This window comes from Nannospalax galili, unplaced genomic scaffold (genome assembly GCF_000622305.1).
Source record: "Nannospalax galili isolate Female #2095 unplaced genomic scaffold, S.galili_v1.0 scaffold918, whole genome shotgun sequence".
Lineage (NCBI taxonomy): Eukaryota > Metazoa > Chordata > Mammalia > Rodentia > Spalacidae > Nannospalax > Nannospalax galili.
The window spans coordinates 803,282-823,965 of record NW_008343216.1 but is presented as its reverse complement, the minus strand read 5'-3'; positions in this window follow the sequence as shown (position 1 = coordinate 823,965).

Here is a 20,684-nt window from a genome sequence, read left to right as displayed (position 1 = left end):
ATTCTCTGTTTTTTGAGTTTGTTATATATTCTGGATATTAAATCTCTGTTGAATGTGTCACTGGTGAGGATTCTCTCCCATTCTGTGGATTTTCTGTTCACTTCCCTGGTTGCCTCCTTTGATGTACAGAAACTTTTTAGTTTAATGAGGTCCCATTTGTTGATTCTTGACATTGTTTCCTGAGCAATTGATGTCCGGTTTAGAAATCCTTTCTTACACCTATATCTTGTAGGTTTTTCCCAATGTTTTCTTCTAACAGTTTTAGAGTTTCAGTCTTTACATTGAAGTCTTCAATCCATTTGGAATTGACTTTTGTGCAGGGTGAAAGACAGGTGTTTAGTTTCATTTTTCTACAAGTGGAGATCCAGTTTTGCCAGCACAATTTGCTGAACATGCTGTCTTTCCTCCAGTGAACATTATTGGCCCCTTTGTAAATATTAGGTGGCTGAAATTTCATTACTCATATTTGGGTCTTCAATTTTGTTCCATTGATCTATGCGTCTATTTTTGTGCCGGAACCTTGTTGTTTTATGACTATAGCTCTGTAACACAGCTTAAAATCTGGGATAGTAATCCCCCCTCAGGGTTGTTTTTGTGCTTCCATATGAATCTTAGGATGTTTTTTTCCAATTCTGTGAAAAATGTCATGGGGATTTTCATTGGCATTACATGAACTAGAAACTGTTATACTAAGTGAAGTTACACAGATTCAGAAAAAAAAACTGACATATGTTCTCCCTCACATGTGACTCCTAGAACCAAACCCTGATAAGTGATTATGTATCCAGACATAACTACAGGATCCAGGATAATGGAAAGGAACCAGGGAGGTAACAGAAAAGAAAGAACCTGAAAGAGAACAGTAGGAAATAGGCCTTAATAAGGAAGATATGGATAAAAATTGGATTAGTTTAAGGGAGGGGGTAGGGAAGGGTATACAAGGAACCTAGGGGATAAAGGGAAAGAAGGAGCTCAATGAGGTAGGATCATAGGTGAAGAGTATTATTAAGGGATAAAGGGGAGAAATGGGGGCACTTTAAGTGGGAAAACCATGATGGAGGGGTGAGGCAATGAGAGATAATGCCTACCTAGTTTTAAAAACCAGAGGGAACCATATTACTCCAACAACCTACTGACAAATTATACATAGAAGATCAAGAAATATATGTTTAGGTAAGGTTTATCTGAGAACAATTGGTCTCTGCCAAAGATTTATCTATATGACACACAGTAATTAAAAGTACCAGACTGGTGGAACTAACCTTCTTGGATGTTGAACAGATATACTTTGAGGCCTATAATAATTTAGTCAGAGGGACATAAAGGGCAGTTCTTGCTCCTTGCCCTCCTTGGTCGACTAGTTCCAGGGGACTATGAGTATCTCCCAAATGTCCTGTAATTGTGGTGCGTCACCTGTCCTCTTGATCAAGGAGGACGAGGAGACCCCACAAGATGGACTTGAACCAGTGTCCAGTCTACAAAGAGGAAGGTCAACACAGAGGGCACATTTCCTCCATGCTTCCAAGTGAAGCCAACCATGGTCGAGTAGGACATTTGACTTATCTTCACAGAGATGGAACTGGTAAAAGAAAGGAGCCAGGGGCTCCTCCCAAGGCCATGTGAACCCTGAGGAACAGATCATCAAATGACCTTAAGAGTAGAATTAAATTGGTTTATCTGGGCCAACTGTATGTCCTTAAACACCCAAAAGCAGAGTATAACCAAAGATTTAAGGGACCATTATAAGTTTTTAAGAGTCCATATGCATAGCTAAAGGTTACATAACTAGCAACAGTACCAGATAGGAGGTACCTTCTTTTGAGTTCTTGACCAGGATGGCCAAAAGGGATTCCTAGATAGTAACCCAGAATAGAACTTGGAAAATGAACAGCAGACCCCATTCTTATCTAAAGGAATATTGACAACTGATTGTTGCTAGATGAGGAACAGCTGACCTTCCTAAAACAAAGACCTCTAGATAAGCTGACTATATTCTTCATATGGACAAGTAGCGGGGAATGGCTGGGGGTGCCGACAGCACAGCAGGCAGTAGCAGGGATATCAGAGTATAAGGGCTCTAGTGGGGGAAGGGAGGCTATGTGAGGGTGCCAACTGGGAAGTGGCTGTATAGTTGAATAAGATGGTTTGAGATGTTCTGTGTGACATACACACACACAAACAAAAAATCAACAAATTTTTAAAAATGTATTATATTTGAGCATGAAGCATGGAAATTCACATCATGTTAATTGGTAGAGATGATAAACATTACCACTGAAATCTAACCAATGACTTATAGACATGCCTAGGCGGCAAGGATCCAACTGTAACCTATTGTGACTAGTCATAGATACACACAGATTAGAGATGCATGAGCCAACATCTCAGTGTTAATAACAAAAACAATGAGTCTTTCTGCAAGGAAAAATATATTCTACAATGAAATGGAGATCTTTTTTAAAAGTTAAAAACTCATTCAGTTTTACGTCTTACAGTGCTTATACTGAGTTCAATGTTATATAACTATATTAATTAAACTGTGAACCTTGAAAGTTACAGCCACTTGTGGAAGAGATGTACTCTGGCTCTGGCGTGTGTTACTGAATATGTTATAGCAGTAATGAAAGGCTTTTTCTAATCATTTAGTTATTAAAATTGTTTTAAGAATTATTTATTTAATAACCACATGGTTATAAGAAGCATTTCATTACAGCATTAACAGACCAAAGATGCATCTCTTTAAAACTTGGCTGTAAATTTTTAGGTTCACAGGAAAATGAGCAGCAGACTCCAATCTTATCTAAAGGAATATTGACAACTGATTGCTGCTAGATGAGGAAGAGCCGATCTTACTAAAATAAGGAACTCTAGATAGGCTGACTAGATTCAGCAGATGAACAAGTACTGTTTCTTTTGTACTTACTATTTTTTCTAAATCCTATTTTTTGCAGATTTTTTGAGGACACTGGGAAATCCACCGCTTCACCTTGACAAGAGCAATGCCTTCACATGTCCAAATGTGACTTTACAGAGGTACTCCAGATTCTAATTTTCATCAATATTTGTCCCTGTTTCTCTCAGCATTATTCTCTCCATCTCCATCTCTTTCTCATTCCCTTCTTTCCCTTTCTTTCTTTCTTTCTTTGTTTCATCTACTCTCACCACTTATTTAGTCAACAGCTTAAGACCTAAATAATGTCCTTATTAAACTATCTATTAAGAAAATGATTAAATTTAGTTTACTTTTCCACCTCCCTGGTTACTAAAATAAGATTACTATAGTATCAAGAAAGATTCATAGGTAAAAATTTTGTCTGAATGTCACTCAGTTCCAGGGGATTTAATGCTCTCCTTTGGCCTCCATAAGACTTATACAACACAGGTGCAATACATATAGGCAGTCAAAACTGTCATAATCATAAAGTAAAAATAAATATATGAAAAAAGAAAAAATCAATTCCTACATAGGAAAATGTATTATTATGAACATTTTATTATATTAAATGAAGATAACTGAAAAATTACATGCAAATTACCAGTGTATGTTAGTACCCGTTTCCTTTTTAATTAACTTCCTTTAATTCTAAAAAAGAATACACTAAAGGGTTTTAAATAATTCACTGATAAATAAAGCACAATGCTTCCATTCTACCACTGACAATATTAGTACGATTTATATTTGGTTTAATAAACATAATTAAATTCAAAATGTTTGTGTCATGTGGATGGCTCCAAAGCTAAAAACAAATTAACATTATTTACATTATTATTAACATATGAACAATTTTTAAAACAGAGTAAAACAATGTCAAAAATTCCTTCTTCAAAAATAGTTTCTACTCCTCTAAGTCACATTCTCTTCACCTTTCTTAGTTAAGCAAATTGTGCTGTAAGTGTTTGCACCTCAGCTGAAACAAGTTTCCAGAAAATGTTTTTTACTTACATGCCTATCTAGTGTTTTAAAAAAATATTATGGTTTATATATTTTTTAAAAGACTTAATAAGTTTTATACCTGGATTAGACAGTTGATTACTTTCCTCTCTTAACAGCATGCATGGTATCCTCTGAAACTCGGAGTGCTGGTATTCAGACTCCTGACCAATTCCGGTTTTGGTCCATTGCTCTGAGTTCTGTGTCTGAAGTATGGCCTCTCTTCAGCAATAGCATCTTCCCTTCAAATTCCGTGAAATAATCAAGGGAAGTGGAATCTGCCCGTACTATTTTTGGAGTCTCTTAGACTCCAAAAATTTTAAAACAAGAGGGCGATTTCTCCTGTCTGGCACTATGTTTCTTGTTATATAATAGCCTTCAGGTATACATATGCACTCAAGTTCTGATATTGTATGTGTCTTTTTCAGTACGTTTCTAGGCTAATGCACTCTCTTCTGGTTTGTGATACCACCAAAGCATTATTTATCTCTCTGTTCTGTCCCTCTGTATAGCTCTCTATCCTCCCTCCCTAGCTAAAGTACTCTGATTTTTCCTATTTCCTCCTTGATAACACCTGTCTTCCAACTACAAGCACCCCTGCCCCCCACCCTGTACCTTTTGAGCTTCTTTTCTTTTATGACTATGAAACCATTCTATTTTTCTGACTCCTTCGGTTATATCAGAAAATATATTCTCAACTTATAAAGATTTGGAGTTAAGATCCACAAATGAGAGGGAACATATGTCACTTGTTTTCCTGAGTCAATGTTACTTCACCTAGTATAGCAGTTTATTTATCCATTTACCTGCAAATTTCAGGATTTTCTTTAACTCTGAGAAGAACTCAATTGTGTAAATGGTATCACATTTTCATTGTCCATTTATTTATTGAGGGATATTTATGTTGTGTCACTCAGCTGTAAAACCCAATAACCAAACTGATGATGTGCACAGAAGACTATCTCTATTTGTGCATAAGTGACACTTTAAATAGCTATCTAATTGAATTTAAGGCTGGTTTAATATTAGGGTAATCATGTGGTACTGTAAACATAGCCAAATACATATGGCTGAGATGTCTAGATCCTATAGAAAAACTATCTCTCACATCCATAGACAAATGTAATTTTTTACTGTATGCTAAACATGTGTTGTTATATTTATAGACAAGTATAATTCTTAGAAATCATAAAAGAAGCTTCCTTTTGCAGCAGATGAAAACTATTACAGAGTTCTACAACTGGTCAAATGCAGAGAATAACTGTCTGTGAAATGCCAGCCCCTAGTGACACATCTACAATGCAACCTCTACACCTAAGGTTTAAGGAACAAAGAAAAACAGGGGACAGAGAGAATATTAATGCTTCTCTCCACTCTCTCCAGAAAAGCTTCCTCCTACAACAGATGATGCTTAACAGAGAAAATCACAACTGGCCAAATGCAGAGACTAAGAGACTGCAGAGTAGGTGTTCCTGGATAAGACTCCTATATTGAGGGACTATTGCTGAGAAGGGGCAGAAAGACTGTAAGAGTTAAGGGTGGTAGATGACTATAAGAAAACTGACTTTTCCAGGTAACTGGGACCTTGCTGATAGGAACTTACAGCAATGGTGTCTGCATTTACTAGACCTGTGAAAACTCAGCCCTATAAAAATCCAGCATAGAGGTGAGCAATGGGTAAGAAACCCCAACCTTAGCTGAGGAACTATTGGCAAATGATCACTTCTAAGTGTGGGGAGCTTGTCTTCTTTTAAGCGAGTGAGGCTACATAGGTTGACAAGGTTCCAGTGGATATACTCATACCACGGGACATTTGCAGACACAAAGTTGACTCGATAGATCTTAACATATGTAAGAGAATTCATGAAATCCAGTGGAGGCTGTGGGATAGAGGAGGCAGAGAGGGGAGATGTCTTAATATGGTCAAGATTAATTATATGAAATATATACAAATTCAATAATTAAAAATAATTTTGTGTTTCTCATTATTTCACAATATTGTATAAATAAAGTAGAATAGTCATGTTAAAATTTTCCAATATGAAGCTGATGGTGTGCTCAGAAAATGGAAATCTTAGGACTGTTCATGCAAAATATGTTGGAAGTTTTAAAAATCTAAAACATGAACTTGACAAAAAATTTGAGTTTCATTCTTAGATCTATGTATCTAAAGTATTAAATGCCTACTTATACAATTAAACAAAATAACAGAAATTATGAAACTTCTTAAAATAGTTCAGTATTTTCACTCTTAACAAAAGCTAGAAACAACTGAAAGGTTTTTCCATGAGTAATGATATAAATGAAGCTGGGAATGATGGAATAAGTCTAGACTCTAAGTACTTAGGAAACAGAAACAGGAGGGTCAGACATTTAAGTCAGCCTTGTTATAGAGGAACTTTGAAGCTAGTCTGCTCTACAAATAAGAGAGATATATAGTCAAAAGATATAAAATATTTAAAACTGAATACTATTCAAAAGTAAGAATATATGGTCTATATATTTTGTTCAACAAACATAAGGTGGTGCAGATTAATTATAGTACAAAGGGATTTCAAAAGCATTGGGCATAATGAATCAATATAATCACAAATTGTATTCTAACATCTAAAATCTCAAGTGATTTTTTAAACACTTGAGCACTGTAAGGTTTCAATGGCTTGAACCTGTTTCCCCAAATTTTGTAAGATATACCCCAAGATATACTGTTCTTTCAAAGAGAAAGCACTTCCTCTGTCACCTACCAGAGTGCAGTCTACCAGGTTCTCAAGTCTTTGCCATTCCACAAAATATTCAATCAAGCAAATTCCATTGTTCCATGGGAATCAAGGTCTCTTCTTCTTATAAAACCTACTTCTCTGAATCTGGTATTTCTCTGTATTGTAGGACAGCACTGAGTAATTAACATGGTGCTACCCATTTATTTTGCTTCACTTGAATGCTGGTTTTTAACTTTCTCATATATTTTTCTTTTACTAACTAATTAAATGCACATGATCAGAATACAAATGATGCTGATTTTGGCTGAACCTGGGAATTTGGGTTAAGTATGCAAACATGCATGAAGGTTTTAGTTTTGTTATTCTAGCTGTCTGATAGTTATAAATGAAATTTTAAGAAAAGGAATCAAGAGTCATGAGAGCCACCCAAACCATAATAGCATCTACGTCCTAGGTGAATCAGAAGTAAAATTGAAAGAATAACAAGGTTTAGGAAAGTACTGAGTTGCACCAAGGAGCTGACTGGCATCCTTTCTACTCCCTGGACAGAAATGAGTAGACAATGAGAAGTTCTTCCATTTCTGGTCTTCAGCAGCTTTTGCATTTCATGTTGAAGGCAGCATCAGATAAATGAAAGCAGCAGGCAACATCCTCTATGTGGTACTGCTTTTCTGCAGGCTTCAGTACCAGAACCCTTATAGTCTGTAATACTACCGTTTTGTGTTGGTCAAGGGTACTGGTAAACAAATCTATAAGTGTTACAACACTTTGTTAGGCTGAAGAAGTTAGAATTTTATGGTTGTTTTTAGTGGCTTGTGCTGCTCTTCGATGCCAAGGAATTGGAATCCTTCATCCTAGGCAGCTGCAACTTACTAGCTCCTGGCCTGGAACATCTGTGATTCTTCAAAAGACAAGATGTCTCTCTAGGTCTTTCCCAGGGACTGAGACCTACAGGTAAGATGTCTCTCTGGCTCCTTAATGGCTTTCTATTGAATTCAGACTGTGCTCTTTGCCCTCTGTAACTTTCTCCCTACTTCCGCCTTCCCTCTTGTTTCTGCCCTGCTCACTTGAACTACTCTCTGGAGACTTTTTATTGTAGCCTGTGTCACAACTGCTACTGCTCTTTTGCTATTGTTGCTGCTTTTGTTATCCCCTGCTGGTCCTGCCACTCTGCCCCTTTTGCAGCTTTCAGTGCTTAAAAGCTTTCGCAGGCTGGCTTGCTGACTGCTAAATTCTGCCTCATTCTTCATGTAAAGTGCTCAGTATGTTGCATCCAATTGCAAGTAAAGAAAGTCCATTCAAGAGTAGATTATATTGGGCCTAACCAAGTCAGTAGAATGGCCTACTGAAATACATTTTTTAAAAAAAGGTGTTAGCAACAATTACAATAACTATTTCATGACAAAGAGAAAAGGTTCCTTTTTGCACAAATCACTGCAGCATTGCTCCTTTTGGCTCAGTCACAGCAGTGCCTCCCTCAGGAAACCAGGGCAAATGCTCTCACTTTGGTCTTCATGGAAATGTTTACAGTAATGGCTGGAGCCATGCATTCAGAAGTCCATACAGGCAATTGTGATCATCATGTAGTTTTCCCAAAGCATTCAGAGGGTGTTCAAAATGGCAGGTGTTGGTACAGTATGTTATAGAGTTCACCACTTAGCTGATAGTTGTTTTATTCAAAGCAGCCAGTCCAGAAACAGTGGGTTCTCAACTGTAATTAGGGATACAAATTCTCATCCCCCATCTTCTTTGCTTATTTACAGGAAAATAAACATCAGGAGGACTTACAATAAGATGTTAAAAAACTTATCATGAACAATAATAATGATTTGAACAGTGTTTTCCCAATGCTCAAAAACAGTCCAGTACTCCAGGGAGGGATGTTTCCTTCACCTGTCTAGACAGAACTGAATCTGTTTATTTGCTATCAATGCATTCTCTTCACTTTGCCACTTTGCTTGAAATTCTCTAGGAAAGTGTATGGGATGCACATGGACACCTCCTCAAGTCTATCAGAAAAAAAAAAATACATGAAATTTGGTCTCTTAAATTTTAATGAATCATTATTTGTATCAAATTCTAGGACGGAGCAATATGAATTTCTGAACTTTAACATTTTTTACTGTGTATTTTCTATAATTAATAGTCCAACTATTAAAGTGCAAACATTTAAAAAATACTTTGTGAATAAAAGATAGGGTCAAAACACAATTTTGCCATTCAACTGAATGGTTACTACATGTTTAATAAGGAATTATCTTTCAAATTTTTTATTAATGCTTTCAATGTAATATTCTTCAAAAATGGATTTAGATGATTGTTTTAAAAAACTATCAGAATTAAACATTATATCACGATCTTCCTTTAAATACATATTTATATTCATAGTACAGATGTATTTTATAAGCAGCTTGTTTTAAAGCCTGTACTGTACTTTAAGGAATTAGCATTGGAGAATCAAAGTAATTAAGCATACATTACTAAATCAAATAATTTGAACTCTGTTTCAAACCCTCTGTTGTCAGATCATTCTTAAATATAGATAAATATAGCAAATCATGCAGAAAAGTGACACGATGATTCATATATTAAAAGTCCTATTTTGCATTATACAACTTAATTATTGAAAAACAAACAACTTGAAGACAAATTCTTTATTTTCTCCTAATTTATGAAAGAGAAATCCTCTTTCCTTCTTCCAAAAACCTGAAAACTCTTTCTCATTAAGAAGCTCACTAGTGAATTGAAAGCCGACCTGGGTTAAAGCTTATTTTCTCATGAGTGCACACATCCTATTCTTATCATGCCATCCTCTGAAGGGGTTATCCAAATTGCCAGTAGGGAATAGGGATGCAGACTGCTCTGGCTTCTTCCATGTTGAAAAAGGATGCAGGTTAAGGCAATTGGAGTACCCCTTCAGTGGGTATATGTAAAAGACTCCCAAATTACATAACTTTTGTCTCTAAGGGGAGAAGAAATCTTTGAATCATGAATGGGAGATGTGAAAGAGAAGTAAAAGTAAGAGTAATTAGCATTACCAGTTCTAGACAGGGAACTAGAAAAAAGTCAGAACAGGGCAATTTTCAAATGTTCATATGAGAGTCCATTGCAGTTTCTTGACAAGAGATTCCAAAACCATCCCTCTACTGGGTTCTTTCTCATTTTTCTTTTGTCTTCCAAGGCTGGACTACTTGGATGGGAAGAGTGGCTGAATATTCAGATGAGGGTCCAGTGACCCTGCTTGGCACTTCTTTAATGAATGAACACAGCCGTCAACAAGCCCAATTGTGATTATGTTTAGTGATCAGGCTCAGCCGAAGTCGTGATGATGGTAGTTATTTCATGCAGAAGGGACTGCTAGATAGCATCATCTTATTAAAACAACCTAGACTATAAAAGGATTTGGTGCTAGGAGCCACATATGCGGAAAAACATATGTCCTTTGTTTTTATGAGTCTGTGATATTTCACTTAGTATAACAGTTTCTAGAACCATCCATTTACCTACAAATTTCATTATTTCATCTCTCTTTACTGCTGAATAGAACTCCATTGTGTAAATATACCACATTTTTGTTAACCACTCTTCAGTTGAGGGACATATAGGTTCCTTCCATCTCTTAACTATTGTGAAAAGAGCAGCAGCAAACATGGTTGTACAAGTGTCTCTACAATAGGATGAGACGTTTGGGTTTATGCCAAGGAGTGGTATAACCGGGTCATATGATAGGTTCACTTTCAGTTTTTTAAGAGTTTTCTACACTGTTTCCCATAGAGGCTGCATGAGTTTGCAATCCCACCAGCAGTGAATGAGCGTTCCCCTTTCTCCACATTCTTGCCAGCATTTGGTATCATTTGTTCTCTTGATCCTAGCCAGTCTGATTGGGGTAAGGTGATACCTTAGGGTGGTTTTAATTTGGATTTCCCTAATCACTAAAGATGTTGAACACTTTTTAAGATGTTTCTTAGCCAGCTTTATTTCTTCCTTTGAGAACTTTCTGTTTATATCTTTAGCCCATCTTTTAATTGGGTCATTTGGTTCCTCGATTCTTTGCTTTTTGAGCTCTTTATATATTCTGGATGTTAAACCTCTGTCAAATGTTTCACTGATGAAGATTTTTTATTCCCATTCTGTGGGTTTTCCCTTCATTTTTTTTTTTTTGATTGTTTCTTTTGCTGTACAGAAGCTTTTTAGTTTAATGAAATCCCACTTACTGATTGCTGAACTTAATTCCTGAGCAACTTCTGTCTCATTTAGAAAATCCTTTCCTACATCTATATCTTGTAAGTTACTGCCAATATTTTCTTCTAATAGTTTCAGGGTTTCCATTTTCACATTGAGGTCTTTGATTAATTTGGATTTGAGTTTTGTGCAAGGTGAAAGACAAGGATCCAGTTTCATTCTTCTATAGGTGTAGATCCAGTTTTGTCAGCACCATTTGTAGAAGATGTTGTCTTTACTCCACTGAATTTTATTTATATTCTCTGAACCTCATTTCTCCAACTATATGCAGAGATTTTTAATTTTAATATTTTTTTATGTCTATGAATGTCTTGTCTGCACCTGTGTCCTGCAGTGCCCATGGTCAGAAGAGGATGTCAGATCCCTTGAACAAGAATTGTGGACAGTTGTTAGCCACAGCCACAGTGTGGATGTTGGAAATTGAATCTGGGTCCTCTGCAAGAGCAGCCAGTGTTCTTAACCACTGAGCAATCTCTCATAAGTAGATATTATACTGATTCCCACAATACAGAGATGCTGAGAGTTTCTAGTGAAGTAATTCCTAAGCATGAGGCACAGGTCCAAGAACTCTGTTAGGAAAATGTCAATATTAACTTTTAGGATTATTAGGGTTGATTCTTTTTCATTGTTTTTACATTATAATGTATGTAGATATTCATATTATTTATGTTAATTATATGTGACCTCAACCACCAGGGAGGTTAAATGTATTAAACTACAGTGCAACTCCATCCACTTGTGGTCTAGTCAGATCTCTCTCATCTATCTATCCAAACACCTATCAATTTCTTTTATTTTTTATCAAATCACAGGGTTGGGGGTTATTTACAGTGGAGAGGGCACCCCCCATTTATGGTTGTTCTGGAAAGTCCAAACTCAAATGTAGATCTTGTACTTCTCGATAGCTGCAGAAATTAATGAGAAAGGTGCCTCCTGGCATGATCAGATTATATATCGTTAGCCCCTCCTCCACATGCAGCTCAGGCCAACTGATTGGGAGTAGGGGTAACTGACTCCACCCCTTTGACTCCTTGATGAGCATGGGAAGGAAGTGTAACTATAGTTTGCCAGTAGAGTGGTTGGAGTGCACTTCCAGTTAAAAGTGGACCCCTTCTTCCAGCTCTTGAATTATTTCCACCACCCTCTTCTGTAAAAGTCGCTGAGCCTTGGAGGAGGTGACAGGTGTGGGATGATGTTCATCCTATTGTGTCAAGGCACTGAATTTCGGGGTTCTCTGCATCATCAATTTTCCATGGGCCATTGGTCCATTTTAGTGGGATTCCATCTCCTATAAAAACACAAACAGCAAGAAGCAAGGACATCTAAACAGTGGCTGTTATAATAACCTATCGGTGTAAACACACACACTTAGATGGTACTTTAGCACGTGCATCACATCCAACTAACAAAACAATTGCAGTGGCTTCCCAGTGTGGCCTATAATCTCCCTTGCCATAGGGGCTTGTCTGGTCTATGCCAGATGTGTGTTCCACCTCTAAGAGTGGGCAATATATCCAATGGAAAATTTTGTGGCTGTACATACACTAGACACTCCATTATTGTGCCAGCAAGAACATCTTGTTTGGTATGTTGATTTTGCAACATGTGGGGTCTGTCATTGAGCAGAATTGTAGGGGATGATTCTCCCCTAGTCATCTGCATGTCACCTTTAGGCAACATGAAAGCCACCCATCCAGTGGCAAGGAATTTCCAGCTTAGTCTAAGCTTGATTTCTCCATCTCCTGTGTTCACATCAAACAATGTCTTCAGCAAAAACGTCCCTCTGTATACTTCTAGTGTACAACCAATAGTATTGGTAATGGCCTTTATTGTTCTGTGGACCGCCAGGGCCCCTCAACCCAAAAGTTCATGGGGGGGTGCAAACCACCTCTGGCGCTGGGATTTTCATTTAACAACCGTATTGCTTCTGGAAGGATTTTCTTCCATCGCCATAGGGTTCCTTCTGTGCCTAAAGATTTATTTGTTTATTTATTTTTACTGTGTATCTAGAGAATTTTTTCTCCTTTTCCTCCTTTATTCCCATAGTTCTTTGTATAGCCCTCCTTCACCACCCCCTCCCCTTTAACTCCCTGCTTTTTTCATATTTCTCTCTTAGTAACACCTTCATCCTAATAGTCTCATTTAGGTTTTTTGAGCCAGGCAGATCTCTGTGAGTTCAAGGCCAGCCTGGTCTACATAGTGAGTTCCAGGACAGCTGGGGCTACTGGGAGACCATGTCTCAAAAAGACACACACACACACACACACACACACACACACACACACACACACACACATATATATATTTGTTTTACAGTATAGATAAAGTTAATATTTAAAGAATAAACTCCAAAAACACTACTAATGTTTTATGAGGATAACTTTTTGTATAAACATTTAACAGTATAACATATATATGTATACATATATATTATATATATTATGTACCAATAATTCTAACAAAAATTGAAGAAAGGAATAGAATTTCTGTAAATAAGAGAATCCATATTTAGTGTGTTGTAAGAAATTTCATTTGTGTAGAGACAAGACAGTGTTACGATTTTCCCTAGGATATATGACCTTTCTAACCATGTGCATTTGGTGATGCATGCACAAAGCCCCAATAGGCTAAGTTTTAGAGAATAAGAGACTGAAGAGTGCATGTCCCTAGACAGGACTCCTTTATTAAGCCTCACCAACCCACAACTCAGAGACCATTGTGGAAGAGAGATGGGAAGACTGTAAAAGACTGGGTAGGTGCAGGTGCATAGACATAAGAAAACAGATTTTCAGGACAGGGGAAACTTGTTCTTATGAACGTGCAGCAATGCTGACCACATGTACAAATCCCATGCCAAATTAATAAGACAAAAATGAGTCATGGAGTGGAGGAAATTGAGAGATGGCCCCAACACTAGCCAAGGAAATATTAACAAAAGACTATGTGGGTTGAACGAAAGTAGATTTTCCTTAAGGATGTAAGTCTAGAGAGGATGACTAGACTCCAGTGAAGGATCTTGCAATGACTGACAGTTAGATAGAATTGCTTGACTGAATAGGACTTAAACATATATGATAGAATACTTGAAATATGTTAGGGGGGATTATGGGAGTGGGGAGAGGGGAGGGAGTCTAAATTTGATTAAAATCTATTATATGAAATGTACAAAAACAATAAAATATTTAAAATGTGAAAAAAGAGTTTCTGTAAAAATTAGCTCCACTATCTATCATAATCATATGTGGGAACCCATCCCCCAATTCTCTGCTGACCTTGGGTTGCACCCTGGCTGTTGACCACAGTTACCGGAACACTCAGTACCACATGACCCACTCACAAGTTCCTGTTATTGTGCTTCTCTGCAGCTGAGGTGGAGCCTGGATTTTTTTCCCACTGGTCTGGGGCTTTTTGACTGGGCTGGAGAGCAATATATATATAGCAGGCTGTTCTGGCAATAAAAGGAATTCGCTCCACATGAATGATCCCCTGATGTGTCCTTTTTCAAGTCCTCAGCCCCTTGCCCGACCTACGAGTGTGATTTGCAGTGCTGGCGCTACAAGTGGAGGTTCCACCGGGATCGGGCAAGAAGGGACAGTGTTGAAGGACCACCTGGGAGCCGGCCAGCAGGTAAGGGAGTGAATTGGTGATATGGGGACCACAGGGTCTACTCATCTGTTAGAAGACCAGTTAGTGGAACTGCTAAAGAAACAGGGAACTGGTATTAAGACACACACAGCTAAGGATTTTATAAAGGTTTTACAACAGAGCAGTCCATGGTTTATATATTCTGGGGGTCTTAATATTCCAGATTGGGAGGAGGTCAAGAAGGATTTACGAAAAGTCTTACATGAAAAGGGCCCGGAGAGCATCCCTATAGCCACCTTTTCTTTATGGAGACTGATACTGGACGCACTCCTTAGTGATAATGTGAAAGTGAAAGAACAACTAGTCGAGGTTAAAGTGGCCTTTGAGGGGGTCCAAGAAAAAGAATCTGAAAAGTCATTCCAAGCATTGGAGGCTGAGGGTGGGGAAGATTCTGGGACCCCTGAGTCCTCAGGTGGAGATTCTGAGGATGAGGAGAGCAGTTTAGAGTGGGATATCAGGGTTCTACAAAAAAGTTGAGGAAATGCAAACTTAACTCACATCCCCCAGCTCAAAATCCTAGCTGCACCAACTTCTCAGGCACACCACAACCCTCCGTGCCTCGTGGGGGTCCAGGGGGGGTTTCTTCCCTGTCATAGAGGTTCCAGACCCCAATCAACAGGGGCAGGTGCTTCGACAGCATGATCCATTAAATTTTAAAGACATAAAACAACTTAAGGAGGCAGTCAGCGCTTATGGACCCCATGCCCCATTTACACAATCTATCTTAGAGTCCTTCTTGGCTCTGCATTGCACACCTAGTGACTGGCAACAGCTCTGCCAGGCAGTATTGTCAGGAGGGCAGTATCTTCTCTGGAGAAGCGCATATCAGGAGAACGGTTTCCAGACCGCTGCGTGCAATGCTGCCGCTGGATTCCCACAAAGGAATGTGGATATGCTAACAGGCACCGGCGTGTATTCTACCTTAGCTGCCCAGATTGTGTACAATCCCGCAGTGTATGCACAGTTGGCCGCTGCTGCCTCAGTCGGGCTTGGAAGCAACTCCCTAAAAGGGGGCTAGAGAACAGCTGTCTAAAGTATTACAAGGATCCTCCCAGCCATTTGCAGATTTTGTGGATTGGCTTTTGCAGTTGGCCACTAGGATTTTTGGGGATGTGGAGTCAGCTATGCCTGTGGTAAAACAAATGGCTTTTGAAAATGCCAATAAATACTGCAAAGAGGCAATCCGCCCGCATAGGGACAGGAGTTTAAATATCTATCTCAAATTATGTCAGGATATTGACCAAAATCACATTGTGATCCCCCCTTTCTTCTTCCTAGTCACTAATGATTCTCTTTCAGAGATAAATAATACCTTAAACTGCAGTGAGAAAACGTGCCACCTGCACAGCTGCTGGGGCCCCGTGAGTTCAGCTATCCTGATACGGGTCCCGGGCATCGTCCCAATGCCAATCAATGTGCCAGGAAGCTACCCAGTTCACCTCATAAGGGAGAAGAGGGATTTTGGAATCACCGTGGCAAATATTGCAACAGTTGCTCTGTCTGCTGCAGCCACCACTGCAGCTGGAGTAGCTCTTGCTCAAATGGCTGTCACGGCTGAGACTGTGGACAAACTATCAGGACAGGTGGCACAGGCCCTTGATACTCAGGGTGAGATAAATTCTTTATTGCAACTGGGCATCCTAAAATTAAATCAACAAACCGCTCTGTTACAGAAACAAGTTGATACATTGTGGGATGTGCATATGTTAGCCTGCTCTCCTAACTTTACCCATATCTCTGTCACTTCTGCTAAGGTGCGCAATGCCTCAGTAGCTGTGAAGGAGCTCAATAAGTTCTTGCAAGGACCATGAAATTCACAATTTCTAAATTATACTTGTCAGCTGATGCAACAAACCATATCTATAAATGAAACAAGAGTTCCACCCGTGTCCGGGGAGGTTTTTGTAAAGGGTCTCCATGTAGTTGGAAAACTGTTTAAGGAATGGAGTGGATCCATTTCCCTAGGCCTCCTGGTCCTGGGCACTGCGGTTCTAGCCTTGATGCTTCTTTGCCACTTATGCAAGAGGCAAATTCAGAGCCATATCTATACCTGACAGGTGCTGTTGACACTATCAGCAGAGAACCTCTCAGCACAAATTTGGCTAAATCTACAGAAAAATAGGTACCCAGTGATGGGTAAGATAGAGGGGGTGCATATCAACCTAAGACAGAGGACTTGTGAGGCCTGAGCAGGTTCCTCCATAACGGGTAAGATATGCGCTAACAACCTGGACGACCTAAGACAGGGGCCTACTTATATTAAATAAAAGGGGGAGCTGTGGGAACCCATCCCCCGATTCTCTGCTGAGACCTTGGGTTGCACCTGGCTGTTGACCACAGATACCGGAACATCAGTACCACATGACCCACCCACAAGTTCCTGTTATTGTGCTTCTCTGCAGCTGAGGCTGAGCCCTGGTGTTTTTTCCACTTCTCTGGGACTTTTTGACTGGGCTGGAGAACAATATATATAGCAGGCTGTTCTGGCAATAAAAGGAATTCTCTCCACACGAATGACCCACTGACGTGTCCTTTTTCAAGTCCTCAGCCCCTCGCCCAACCTCTGAGTGCAATTTGTAGTGCTGGCGCTACAATCGTAGTCAAAGGGTAACAATTTTCCATGATATGAAAAGGCTGAAAGAGTTCATGTCCATCAAACCAACACTACAGAGAATACACGAAGCAATGCAAAGAACCAAAGATAGGAATGAGTATATCCAAGAGGTTACAGAAAAGCAACAAGGGAAGGTATAATTACAGAAAGACAAAATAGGATCAAGAACACAAGCCAAGCAAAATGACAGCAACCAATACACATCTTTCAATAATAAGTCTAAATATCAACCCTGCAGTCAAAAGATACAGGCTAGTGGAATAAATTAAGAAAGGAAATAAATTTTGTTGTTATCTTCAAGAAACTCATCTAAACTTCAAGGATAGACACTACCTTAGGGTGAAAAAAGGGGGAATATTCCAAACAAATAGCACTTAGAAGCAAGCATGTGTTGCATTTTTAATATATGACAAAATAGACCAAAAATCAAAACTAATCAGAGGAGATAAAAATGATCACTTCATTCTGAACAAAAGAACAATAATTGACCAAAATATATTACAGTGATGAATATACATGCACCAACCTCTACTGCACCCAATTTCATAAAAACAGTATTACAGGACTACAAACCACAGTATAACCTCAATACAGTAATAGAATGTAACTTCAATACCCCACTGTCTCCAATAGATATATCAACTTGCAAAAGAATAAACAGAAAGGCATCTGAATTTAATCACATCATTGAGGAAATTGACCTAACAGACATCTACAGAATATTCCACACAAGCACCAATGAATACATTTTCTACTCAGCAACCATGCAAGTTTCTCTAAACTTGACCACATGCTGGACACAAAACAAACCTCAACAGATGTAATAATTCCATGCATTCTATCAGGCCATAGTGATATTAAGCTTATAGTCAACAACAAAAGAAGCTCTAGTAACTACATGAACTCATGGAGATTAAACACCTTCGTGAGTGATGAGTTAGTCAAAGAAGAAATTAAGAAAGAAATAAAATTATTCCTGGAACTAAATGAAAATGAGGCTACAACACAACCAAACCTCTAGGACACTTTCAAAGCAGTTCTAAGGGAATTTTAGAGCTCTAAGTGTCTACACCTAAAAAATCAGAAAGATCTCATATAAATGACTTAACAATACAACTGAAAACTCTGGAAAGGAAAAGATAATCCCATCTCAAAGCAAGGAAATGAGAATACTAACAAAAATCAGAGCAGAAATAGAAACAAAGAAAACAATACAAAGAATCAATGACTCTAAAAATTGTTTCTATGAAAAGCTAAACAACAAAACAGACCCTTAGCCCAGTTGGCCTAAAGAAAGAGTAGATCCAAATTAATAAAATCAGAGATGAAATCGGAAACATCACAACACTCCCCCCAATTCAGAATGTTATAAGGGAATACTTCTAAAACCTATACTGTATTAAATTTGAAAATATAAAAGAAATGGATGAATTTCTAAATTAATGAAGCCACTAAAGTTAAACAAAGAAAAGAGCAACAACTAAACAGATCCATAGCAAACAAAGAAATTAATACAGTAATACAAACCTCCTGACAAAAAGAAACAAAAAACCAAAAACAGCAACAACAACAAACAAACCCAGGCCCTGATGGAATCACAGCGGAATTCTACCAGATATCAAAGATGGTATATATTAGGAATACTTATTAATATTCAAAAAGATAGAAACAGAGGAAGAACTCCAAAACTCCATCTATGATGCCAGTATCACTCTAATATCAAAACCAGGTAAAGATACAACAAAAAAGAAAACTATAGGCCCATATTCTTAATGAATGTAGATGCAAATATTCCCAATAAAATATTTGAAAACTTCGTACAGACATCAAAAAGATAATCCACCCCAATCAGGTTGACCTTAGTCCACAAATGCAGGGATGGTCCAATATATGTCAGTCAATACATGTAATAAAACATCTAAATGGACTTAAAGACAAAAATCATATGATCATCTCAATAGATGAGGTAAAGGCCTTTGACAAAATCCAACATGCTTTCATGTTAAAAGTCTTAGAGTGACATGGAATGGAGGCAACATACCTCAACATAATTAAAGCTACATACAACAAACCCATGGCCAACATCATTCTAAATAGAAAAAAAATTGAAATATTCCCATAGGTAATCACACTAAGATGTCCACTAGCACCACTACTTTTCAATATAGTGCTTGAAAATCTTGTGAAAAGATAAGACAAGAGAAAGAAATTAAAGTATTAATAATTAGAAAAGAAGGGGTCATATTACAACTATATGCAGATATTATAATATTACACATAACAAGCCCCAAATATTCCACCAGAAAATTGTTAGAGATGATTAATACTTTCAGTAAAGTGACAGGTCACAAAATCAACTTCCAAAATCAGGAGCCTTTCTATATGTCAATAACAAGCAATCAGAAAAAGCATGCAAAGAAGCACTACCTTTCACAATAACCTCAATAAATAAATAAATAATAAAATATTTAGTAATGGACCTAACCAAAGGTATTAAAGAGATTTACAATGAAAATTTTAAATCTTCAAAAAAGAAATAGCAGAAGACACCAGGAATGGAAGGACCTATGATGCTCATAAATTGGTGGAATTAATATTGAAAAATTACCATTGTACCAAAAGCAATCTATAGATTCAATACAATGGCAATCAATATACCTGCAACATTCTTTACAGAGCTAGAAATAAAAACATCCTGAAATTGATATGGAATCACAAAAGACCCCTGATACCCAAAGTAATTCTCAACAAAAAGAACAATGTTGGGAGGAATCACCATACCAGATCTCAGATTGTATTACACAGGTATAGTCTTAAAAACAGCATGGTACTGACACAAAAATAGACATGAAGATCAATGGAAGACAATAGAAGACCCAAACATGAGTCAATGTAATCTTAGCCACCTGATATTTGACAAAGTTTCCAAGAACACACAATGGAGGAAAGGCAACATCTTCAACAAACAGTTCTGGCAAAGAATCTCCACCTACCTGTATATGAATGAAATTGCACCTTTATCTTTCCCCCTGCACAAAAATTAACTCCAAATGGATCAAAGACCTCAATATAAAAGCTGAAACTCTGAAAGTGCTGGAAGGAAACATCCATAGTACCCTATAAGATATGGGTGTAGGAAAGGACTTTCTAAATTGGACATGAGCTGCTCAGACATTAAGGTCAACAATCAATAAGTTGGGACTTCAATAATCTACAAAGGTTCTGTACAGCCTAAGAAACAACCAAGGAAGTGAGGAGGAAAACTACTGAGGAGGAGAAAATCTTCACAATGCACATATTCGACAGAGGATTTATAGCTAGGATATACAAAGAACTCGAGAGGGGAGAGAGAGAGAGAGGGAGAGAGAGAGAGAGAGAGAGAGAGAGAGAGAGAGAGAGAAAAGAGAAAGAAGATAAAAAGAAAAGAAACCAGCCAATAAAAGATGGACTGAGATTTCTGAACAGAGATTTCTCAATGAAGAAATAAAAAATGGCTAAAAATGATCTTTAAAATTACTCAGCATTCTTATTA